A 10,105-nucleotide genomic window follows, 5' to 3' on the forward strand; every position below is an offset into this window, starting at 1 on the left:
CTTTCAACATTTGCAGAGCTAACCCCTGAAGTGACTTCAGTCCCGTGTTAGAGCTAACTGCTGCTTCTTCTATAGCAAGTGCCGAGCAGGAATCACTGCTTATTCGACCGGTCACCCTGTCCAGTTCAAGCCATCGTCGGTGTCTTCGTGGGTTAACAACGCTGTCGCGTCGCTGTCGAAGATAATCAAAGAATACTCCTCGTATCCTCAGTTACTTGCTGCTTGTGGGTCTCTGTATTATTTCAGCAGTATTGGCAGCGGCATTTCGCAAGAGCTTTGTGGTAGATTTATTAGGTGGCATTACATTACATTGCAGGGTCTTCCTGCTCGGGTTTCAGGTTTCAATATCCCTGATCACAGATGTTAGCCTGATTACAGATGTTACACTAGTTTCAATCTTGTTGCTCGGGTTTCAGGTTTCAATCTCCCTGATCACAGCTGTTAACCTGATGCGACCTTAGGTGGCCTGCTGTAGAGCTTGCATGTGTTATGCTAGGGAGATAGGTGTTAGGCACATGGCCGTCATGTAGGGCCCACAAGGTGGATAAAAGTTTCGACTTTCATTTTTATTTTTATTGACATCGGTTGATTTTCTTATTTTTATTTAAATTTGAAATTTCATGTTGCATTGTCGTTTCTTAGTTGAGAGCTGGTACAGTTGAGAGCTTACCAGGGTTCTGCCCCATTGATTCACTCTTCGCCTCTGTCAACGGATACGACTTAACGACCCTCTTCCGTCGCCCTTACTTGGGAAGTGAAGGAAATTTGCATAGATTTGGATATTTGCAGTGAATGCTCTTTAGTTTTTATGGTTCCCTTCTTCAAAGTAGCAAAAGAGGAAATTTTACTGTGATTTAGATGTTTTATCTCGTTGCAAAGTACAGGAAGTGAAAGAACATTCTTTTCTTTTCCTTTTTCTTTTGTGGCTATCTCGTATGTGAGATTTTATCTATTGGTTGCTAAACCTATTGTTACATTTCTACAGGAAAAAAGCTTCTGAATAACATTCGCCAATATCAAACTTCATTGCAGAAATACATGGCACTGATGGACCTCGAGGTATTTCTATTTTCAGTAGTTTTGGTTTCCTCTGCCTTTCCCCCTTTGCCTCTGGTTTTATTATTTAACAACACAAATTTCCCTTTATCTATTCTGAACTTGTCACTTTTGTTGGCATGTTATAAATCTGTGAAGGGGCAGACAAGCGGAGGAGGATCCGGCCATAATATTGAGATACATGTAAGTATATTTTCTTTCCGAGCTGCAAATTCAAAGCATTTACACTCAGTTTTTCCGAAAAATCTGCGTTTTCCTACCCCCACAGATATAGGTATTTGTCTGATTTCCGTGTTTGTTCTGAAATTGCGAGAACTCAGTTCAGAACATTCAAAACTTAATATATTCTCAGATTTTTAGCATGTTGCTGCTGATAAATTCGAATTTAGAATTTGGACTTATCGTCGCTGCTAAATTCTTCGGCAATTACGCGAACTTTACATTTAAAGTATTCGTAGTTCCACACAGGAAACAAATGCCGTTTTTTCCGTATAGAGTTAGGTTTTTGCCTGGTCTTTTCGTTAGATTGTTTCGTAATTTGCGATAACTCGGAGTTTACACTTTATGCAGAACTTTGCGAGTCTCCGATCATAGATTTAGATTTTTGCTTCAGGTCCCCGCTAAATTTGTTTGAAGATAATAGAACTGCAAATTCACATAGTTTATTGCCTCGCCCTCTGAAATTAGCAGGGTTTTTGCAGATGAATTTATGTATTTTCGATTTCTGTGTTGAAATTTTTGGCATTGATGTGAATCTTTTATTTTCTTCTTTGGGCAGGCGAAGGAGTATACTGTCGGTCAGTTCTTGATTTTGCTTCCAGGCTTTATTTGGATCGTTGATTAAACTTTGGTTATTGGCAGAATCTCCCTCCTCCTTGGTCAAGGGTAAAATCTTTCTTTTGAATGCATGCAATTACCGTGTTTGGATGGATTGTCCAAATATTGTCGGATCACCGGGGAGGAATTCACTTTTAGCACATGAGATCATTGATCTGTCTCTTAATAGCACACAATGAATTCTGTGCAAACTCAGGCTTTTGTGAGCTAGATTATTTTTGTTTATAACTGATTGTTTCTTGTGGCTTGGATTGTAGGTGTGTGAATTGATCATTCTGTGAACTCGATATTATTTATATTGTCAGTGGCCAACTTCAAGGATACAGGTTACCTGGCATAAAACTAGTCATGACTAACGAAATTGTCACAATTCAGCCGGGAGAACTTACGTTTCTCTGTAAGTGAATAGCTTCATAATACTAATTCCTTTTAATGTGCTTTGGTTCATTTGTCATAATATTATGATATAGGCTTCAATTTTCTTTGCCTATTTGTCTGAAATTAACTATAATTGTGTTGTGTACATAGATTTTCTTGTCCATTCCAAGAAAAAAGATGATCTTTGAGAACGGAGTTATTGAATTAAATAATATCATAGACATCATAAAAAGCACAGGAAATATGATCTACAACAAATGCGTTTGGCATGGGAAGCTGTTGCAATTTTTAGTTCGAATGTCAGTCTATGCATGTTTTGCATTTTGTGTTTTTTCATCTGCTGTCCAGGGTAGTGACAAATGCCCAAAAAATCTTGGGGACTTTGCTCACCACAAAGTTAGTCAATTTTTTTTGTGTTTCATTTTCATAATTTGGTTTTGATAGAACTGTAGAATGCATAAATACAAAGTGATTTTCGTTTGACAATAGTATATACTATTTATAGTGCACCATTGTATGAGCATCTTATGTATGATTTTTATGTCTTCAGCTAGTCAACAACATGGACTTCGATGTTGCATTTAAGGTAGCCATATTTCCTTTTGTTTTTCTTTTGTAAATATTCTGCTCATTTCTCTAATTTCAATTTCCATGGAGGTATTACAGTTCATTTTGTTCTAGGTAAAAATAGAGATTGATCTGATCCTGCAACTGGAAAATGTTGTTGTAACTATTGGCAACTCAATGAAAATGAAGCAGGCTACTAATATTTTGGACTCTTGTATCAGTTGAATTGACTTAATATCCACTTGAAACATTTTTTTTACCACTGTTTGATCTGAATGACTATGCTGACTGCTTTTTATCAAATATTTTGGAGAGGCCTGAATGAAGGCTATGAATTTCAATTAGATTAGCAGACCCAATCCAAACACTGGTTAATACCTATCATGGGCAGCAATACTGAACATAAAGGTATGCCATGAAAGCATTGGCCAATTAATTCTTGTCTTCTTGATACAAACAACTCACATATTGTTGTAGTTCCTTTGCTCTATGTATTTTCTGGTACACTGTGTCAATAATTGTAACACTGTAGTGAGCATAATGAATAGTCCAATTCAATATAAAGCAATTCATACAATCCAATCTTCAAAACCTGAGCTTGACAGAACAATGTATGTATAGATTAACCAAAATTCAAGAGTGTAAGCTTGTTCAGAGTTAACTTCAGGGCAGATTTTAATCATAAAGTGAATTCTACAGAACTAAAATCAATCTAGAAGCCCTAACCAGAAGTTTGTAACCAAAGTTGCTACAGAAATTACTACAGATCTGGAACTATCCTTTAGCTCCTTCTTTGCTCAGGATCTGCTGACATAGGAGCCACAATTCCCTTCCTTTTCATCACTGTTCTGCCTCACGTCAGCTACAGAGGCCGGAACCTGTGAGGGCTTTTACAAGGTATCACCGGAGGGTTAATATGCTGATAACGCCTGCACTCTATGAAGCACATAATGTTTTTAAGGGATCAAAGATTTTCAACTTATGGACCTTAGTACATGCTTAGCCATTTACTATTAGTGAAGCAGTACGATACTTTTCAAAGATCTTTGTTTGTTGAATATAATAAATTAACCCAAATATGAGTTGCCTAGAACAAGACTTATTTAGACTTTAAACATGAAGTCTTTGCATTTGTTCTCAAATCTTTCTCATTCTAGTATACTGCAGCATATAAATAATGACATAAGACATTCCGGAAATCAAGATTGGCATGTAGTAGGGTAAGGACATATTGGTCAAAGACCAAAGCAGATCCATTGATTAATCAAGGTGAATATCCGTGGCCGCTTTATCCTCTGCGGGAGTCAAATTCGTTGATCAAGATTCTTAAAACTATAAACTAACTGGATTTCTGTGGATTAATGACAATACAGCTTGCTATGAGGAAAACATACGTCAATATCAACCCGGTGCATTTTGGTTGAATGTACAGGTATATATTTCTAATGCCCACATCTAATGTTCCATTTCGCAGTTGTGGACTTTTAGTGATTCTTTTTCTAGAAAGTACCAAGATTCTTTTGTGGGTGTAGTTTTGAATGATTCCTCTTATGCTCTGTTTTGTTTCTTTTCATCATCTTTGATACTTAAATTTTTCTTGATATGTGGCAGTAACATATTGGTCAAAGACCAAAGCAGATCCATTGATTAATCAAGGTGAATATCCGGGCAAAGAAGATGTGGACCCATCAACGAATGCAACATATGGTTCCCTCGTTTTGTGAAGACATTTGCTGCTGGAATCAATTATAGCTATGATCCAATAAGGGAATATCTTCAGTTCGTGGACAACAAGAATTTCACAGTTGATGGCATCCTAACCGATTTCTCTGTAACAACGTCAGAGGCTATAGGTATGGCTTTCTTGCTACTTAACCTCCATCAATTTGTACAATCCCCTACCCATGTAGGGCTATAATTCTTCTTATGTCTTTCAAGGCCAGAATGTTTTTATAATAATAAGTATGTATCTCTTTCTGAATATATTTCTTTGTTGATCAAGATTCTTAAAACTATAAACTAACTGGATTTCTGTGGATTAATGACAATACAGCTTTCTATGAGGAAAACATAAGTCAATATCAACCCGGTGCATTTTGGTTGAATGTACAGGTATATATTTCTAATGCCCACATCTAATGTTCCATTTCACAGTTGTGGACTTTTAGTGATTCTTTTTCTAGAAAGTACCAAGATTCTTTTGTGGGTGTAGTTTTGAATGATTTTTCTTATGCTCTGTTTTGTTTCTTTTCATCATCTTTGATAATTAAATTTTTCTTGATATGTGGCAGTACTCCATGTTTTATGAAAAACATAACTTAAGCATGTCATCATCTGTGATATCTCTATCAAAATCAATGACTTTGAACTACATCTCTTCCACCGAGGTTGGGTTTTTGCAAGCCATTGCACCACAATTTAGAAAAACCAGGACCCCTCGCAGCTGCCCTACTGTCTTCTATAACAGCAGCATATTTAATCTACCGCAACAGGCTCAAAGGGGCTATCTTCAAGAAATTTGGCTGGTTAAGATGCTCTTCTTGTGGGCACACTGGCCACAGCCACCTAATTTCGCATTTACTACTGCCGCCACATCCATCATTCCATATGCCATTTGCTCCCCATGTCAGATCGATCACCTAATTGCACCGACCGCTCACTTAACGTAAGGTTTTCGTTTTATGCCCATCATTAAATACTGGCCTGCTCCAATCTGATCTTCAAGATTTCTGCACCTAGATATTGACATAGATCTCCTGTCGGACCCAATCTACCACCAAGATTGCCCGATGTCAGATACATCACCTAATTTCGCATTTACTTCTGCCGCCACATACATCATTCCATATGCCATTTGCTCCCCATGTCATATCGACCACTTAATTGCACCGATTTCTCACTTAACGTAAGCTTTTCGTTTTATGCCGACCATTAAATACTGCCCTGCTCCATCCGAGCTTCAAGTATTTTAGCTCCATTCACACTTAAAACCACCTTACAAACACGTTGAACTTTTTTATAAATTGGCCTCTTCTGCACCTGGATATTCACATACATCTCCCCGCTTCACATAACATGGAATCCATTAGCATAAGCCAACTTACTCAACTCACGGCATTGTTTCTCTTAGCACTTGTTCTCATGACTATTTTGATTATTGACATCGTAAAAGTCGAAAGACAAAGAAAAAAGAAACCAAAAAAACAATAACATCTCTTTTGCATTATCTTACGCATTGTCTTATTTCCCCGCTTCCTTCTCTGTTACAGGTGTACGACGGATGCTTCAAATATGCATTTGGGTCCGCCATGGTGGTGCAACTCGCATTTTTTATGCTTCTATCGTCTCTGCTCGGCTGCCGCACTAATGTCCTAATTGTTAGCATTTGTGCTTGTCTTGTATTCTTCACATGTTACAGTCTGTCATAAGAAATGCTTATTTTCAAGGTCAAATGTAAGCTTCACGGCGGTTTTCATGTTACTCGTGTCTTGAATTGATGATGATTCTCTGCAAGTTAGTTATTCAATAATATTCAGATCTTTGGTATATAGTGCTCATGTCACTATTTCTATTGCAGTTGTGTGATTTTGGGCTAGCAACATAAACTGGTGTATCTTGAATTGATGATGATTCTCTGCAAGTTAGTTATTCAATAATGTTCAGATCTTTGGTATATAGTGCTCATGTGACTATTTCTATTGCAGTTGTGTGATTTATGTATTACTGAAACTTGCTCATGTGACTATTTCTATTGCAATTGTGTGATTTATGTATTACTGAAACTGGTGCCCAATGTACGTTATGTCTGTCGTTCCTAGATACAGGAGCAGGAGTTGCTGTAGGTCCGTTGCTATTGCTCACTGCAGGAGATTCTATAGAAATTCACCATAGTATGTGACCTCAGCCACTCGACCCAACTAATTCCTCTGCCTTCCGTAAGCCTTGGCATAGAAAGGTTATCCGTCAATCAATGAAGCGTCAATCTTTGACTCTGCCATACTCCTGCACACGGAGTCACTAATACGCTTGTGGGCTAAGGCTTTACCTTAATAACCAAAAATTGCCCCCACGGGCATGGGATTTGGATCTGATGGCTGGTATGCTTACTTGAATGCTGCTCCTGATGCCCTGTAACCGGAGAATCTGAAATTGGCTCTACCTCTGATGCCCTTTATTTCTATGCAATTGGTGTTGATGATGCCCCTGCTTCTGTCTCTATGGCCTCTGTTCCTAGTGCTGCTTGCTTGAATGCTAACTAGAATCCTTCGGAGTAAACAAGCTAAACTGCTGCGACTGGTATTCGAACTGGCTTAGACCTTAAATGTTAACTTCATGCAGGGACTCGCTGCCTCGCAGCTTCCCTTGTTAACATAACATTGCATCGTACTTTATTTATATTGGCATTATATATTTTGCTCGAGTTATATTGGAAGAATAATTATATATATATATATATATATATTATATATATATATATATATATATATATATATATTATATATATATATATATATATATATATATATATATATATATATATATATATATATATATATATAATCATTTAACTCTAGAGTGGATTGATCCAATCATATCACAAATCGAAAGGAAGAGCCCACATGCTATCCTGGTTATGTGTTGTTTGTATATGGTGTTAGGAAAAATACTTAGGGGGATGAATGAGTACTTTTAATTCACTTTATCTTTTAATATCACATTCAAAAATTTGTACATTATTGTTTTTGCAAGCTACTTGTGTGCGTGACTTTAGTGAATGAAAAATGATGTATATCTACGTAACATACAAATGTTTATCTCTAATTAGTGCATGATCATTTCATTATTAATTTATTAAGCAGTAACCATGAGCATGAAATTGTAGATAAATCATCAACACACAAGAAACATATCAAGATATATGGACACCAGGATTTTAGGTGGAAACTAAAGGTGGGATAAAACCACAGCTGATGTTGTCCTTGTCTTTTCTTTTATTATAAGGAAAATATTTATTACATATTTTACTATTAGAGACTCTTAAGAGGATGCAGGTACCCACATGCAGGAGGCTACAAACTCCACTCATTCTCCAGCACATAATGGAAGGGATTTACAACATCCTGATCTCGTTTACTAGCTCTCACTAGAAGGGAGCTCCTACCCCTTACCGAAGGCTTAAACCCTCAACACCTTGTGGACCATGTTTTAAAATGTTTCACCTTGGATCCACCTATAAATAAACCATAAAAACATGTAGACCACATTTCATCAAATTTTCACAACTCACCAACACCAACAATAAGTCCAAAATAATATGATTAATTGAAATACTGAATCTCAAAATCTGAATCACTGAAGCACTATAAACCAACTAAATCAATGAAATATCAATCTACCGAATACTGAAGAAAACCAATCACTCAACTTAATCCAAACCAATGCAATGAGATAAAATCAATGCAATACCAAATAATATTGTCGCACATCAACCATTCAACCATTCACTTATTAACCACACCCTTGGACCACAAAAACAATGTAAAAACACCGCAAATCGCGGTCAATATTAACTTCAGAATATATATGTGATTGTTCTGAAGGATAGCCATGTATATATGCATTTATTGTGTATAGCACCTGCATACAATTATGATTTTACTAAATGCTGAAACTCAATCACTACATCACCCAATGAGTTATTGACATACTAAGTCACAAAAGTAGTTAATCGTAGACCAACAGTCTATAGCATAAACACTAAGCAATAATCCAATCCACAATCAAATCAACATGATCAACACTATCGAACACAAATTATCATGATAAAGACATCATTAACAAAGAAACAAAAATAGAATAGGCATCACCAACTCTCATCATCAAGGAGAAATTCAAATGCTAATCAAATTATACTTAGAATGTATATGAGACCATATTTAACCTGATTTATGTATATATGTGCTTATCATGCATAAAACAGATGTATGTATTTCAACACACTGAATACCAAAACCCAAGTCAAAAAATAATATAAAACAAATTATTTTAGAAAATATATGCGACCTCTACGAGGAATACTGACATATGTATGTGACTATATAGAACCCAAATTGCAAACAAATCCTTAAAATACTCACACAGGACTTCATTGGAAATCACTCGTCAAACCCAAATATTTGTGCACATACTATCAAACGCTGGAAATATCAGCAGATATATATTTATGATCATACCATCACCATAGCTATAGATCTAATAAACATAAATGTATTAATCAAGTATATCCGTTAGTCTTTAATAAACTTTTAGATATATGAGATATGAGTCTTCTCCTTGCTCCCTGGTGCACACTTATTTTAGATAAGGTCACACATGAATAATCTTTTTCGTTGAACACATAACACCTTGATATCCATCTCCTTATATAGTTATTTCCTTTGCCAATAAAATATGAAAATCCCTTGTTAATGTTGTTATTATTTGTTGATTCCATCAAATATACGTAGCTAACACAATACTATGGGAAATTAATATGGTAATGGCCCCTAGTATCGAGGTTTCCATGGTTCTGATCATGTACACAACTTTTGTTCATAGGAACTTCATATGTAGGCAAATCTTCTTCACATAGGTCACGTATACTTTCTAATCTTTGCAATTTCCATGCATTCTGTAACTGGACTTCTATTTCTTTTCTATATCCTCTCTAATGATTGTACCTTAAATCTTGTACCATCAGCCACGTCATCTACAACTGTTCTATAATCATCAATTTGATATCAGTACCATATTTTTCAAACAGTTTTCCACCAAGGACAACAGGTTAGCCATAATGGAAACAATCTCCCTATTTGGACTTGATGGCAATCACTTTGGTGTTTGGAAACCACGTACAAACAATGGAAAAACACCAAGTCTTCTCCCCCCCTTTGACATCAAGGGAAAAGGTTTGAACTAATTTGAATCAAGTACTTTGTTGTTGTTCTCATCATTGTAAGGAGGATCTACTAATATGAACTATAAAATATGCATACTCACCATGCTCCCCTGAGCATATATTGAACCTTCTAAAAAAATGCAATAAAAGTACAAGAATTTGTTGACTCAAATACATTGCTATCCATAAACAAATATGACCTTTCCTATAACTAATGACTCTATGCTCACATGATTATATCAATGACTCAACATAATAGGGTTACATATTTGTCCCATGAGCTCATACATGACTAAATTTTATAATGGTTACAACACAAGTATTTTCATG

General features: G+C 36.1%; 1 long non-coding RNA gene across 1 annotated transcript; it reads left to right on the forward strand.

Moving 5' to 3' along the window:
• The first annotated feature begins 1,181 nt into the window (after positions 1 to 1,181).
• LOC149193698 (uncharacterized) lies at positions 1,182 to 2,576 on the forward strand. Its single transcript, XR_016254978.1, has 4 exons — positions 1,182 to 1,239; positions 1,835 to 1,941; positions 2,151 to 2,290; positions 2,422 to 2,576. It is a non-coding gene; the product is annotated as an uncharacterized LOC149193698 (long non-coding RNA).
• The last annotated feature ends 7,529 nt before the right edge of the window (positions 2,577 to 10,105 follow it).

The sequence above is a fragment of the Pinus tabuliformis genome, chromosome 2_2 (genome assembly GCF_031772625.1).
Source record: "Pinus tabuliformis cultivar Carrire ecotype Pingquan chromosome 2_2, CPIR1, whole genome shotgun sequence".
Lineage (NCBI taxonomy): Eukaryota > Viridiplantae > Streptophyta > Pinopsida > Pinales > Pinaceae > Pinus > Pinus tabuliformis.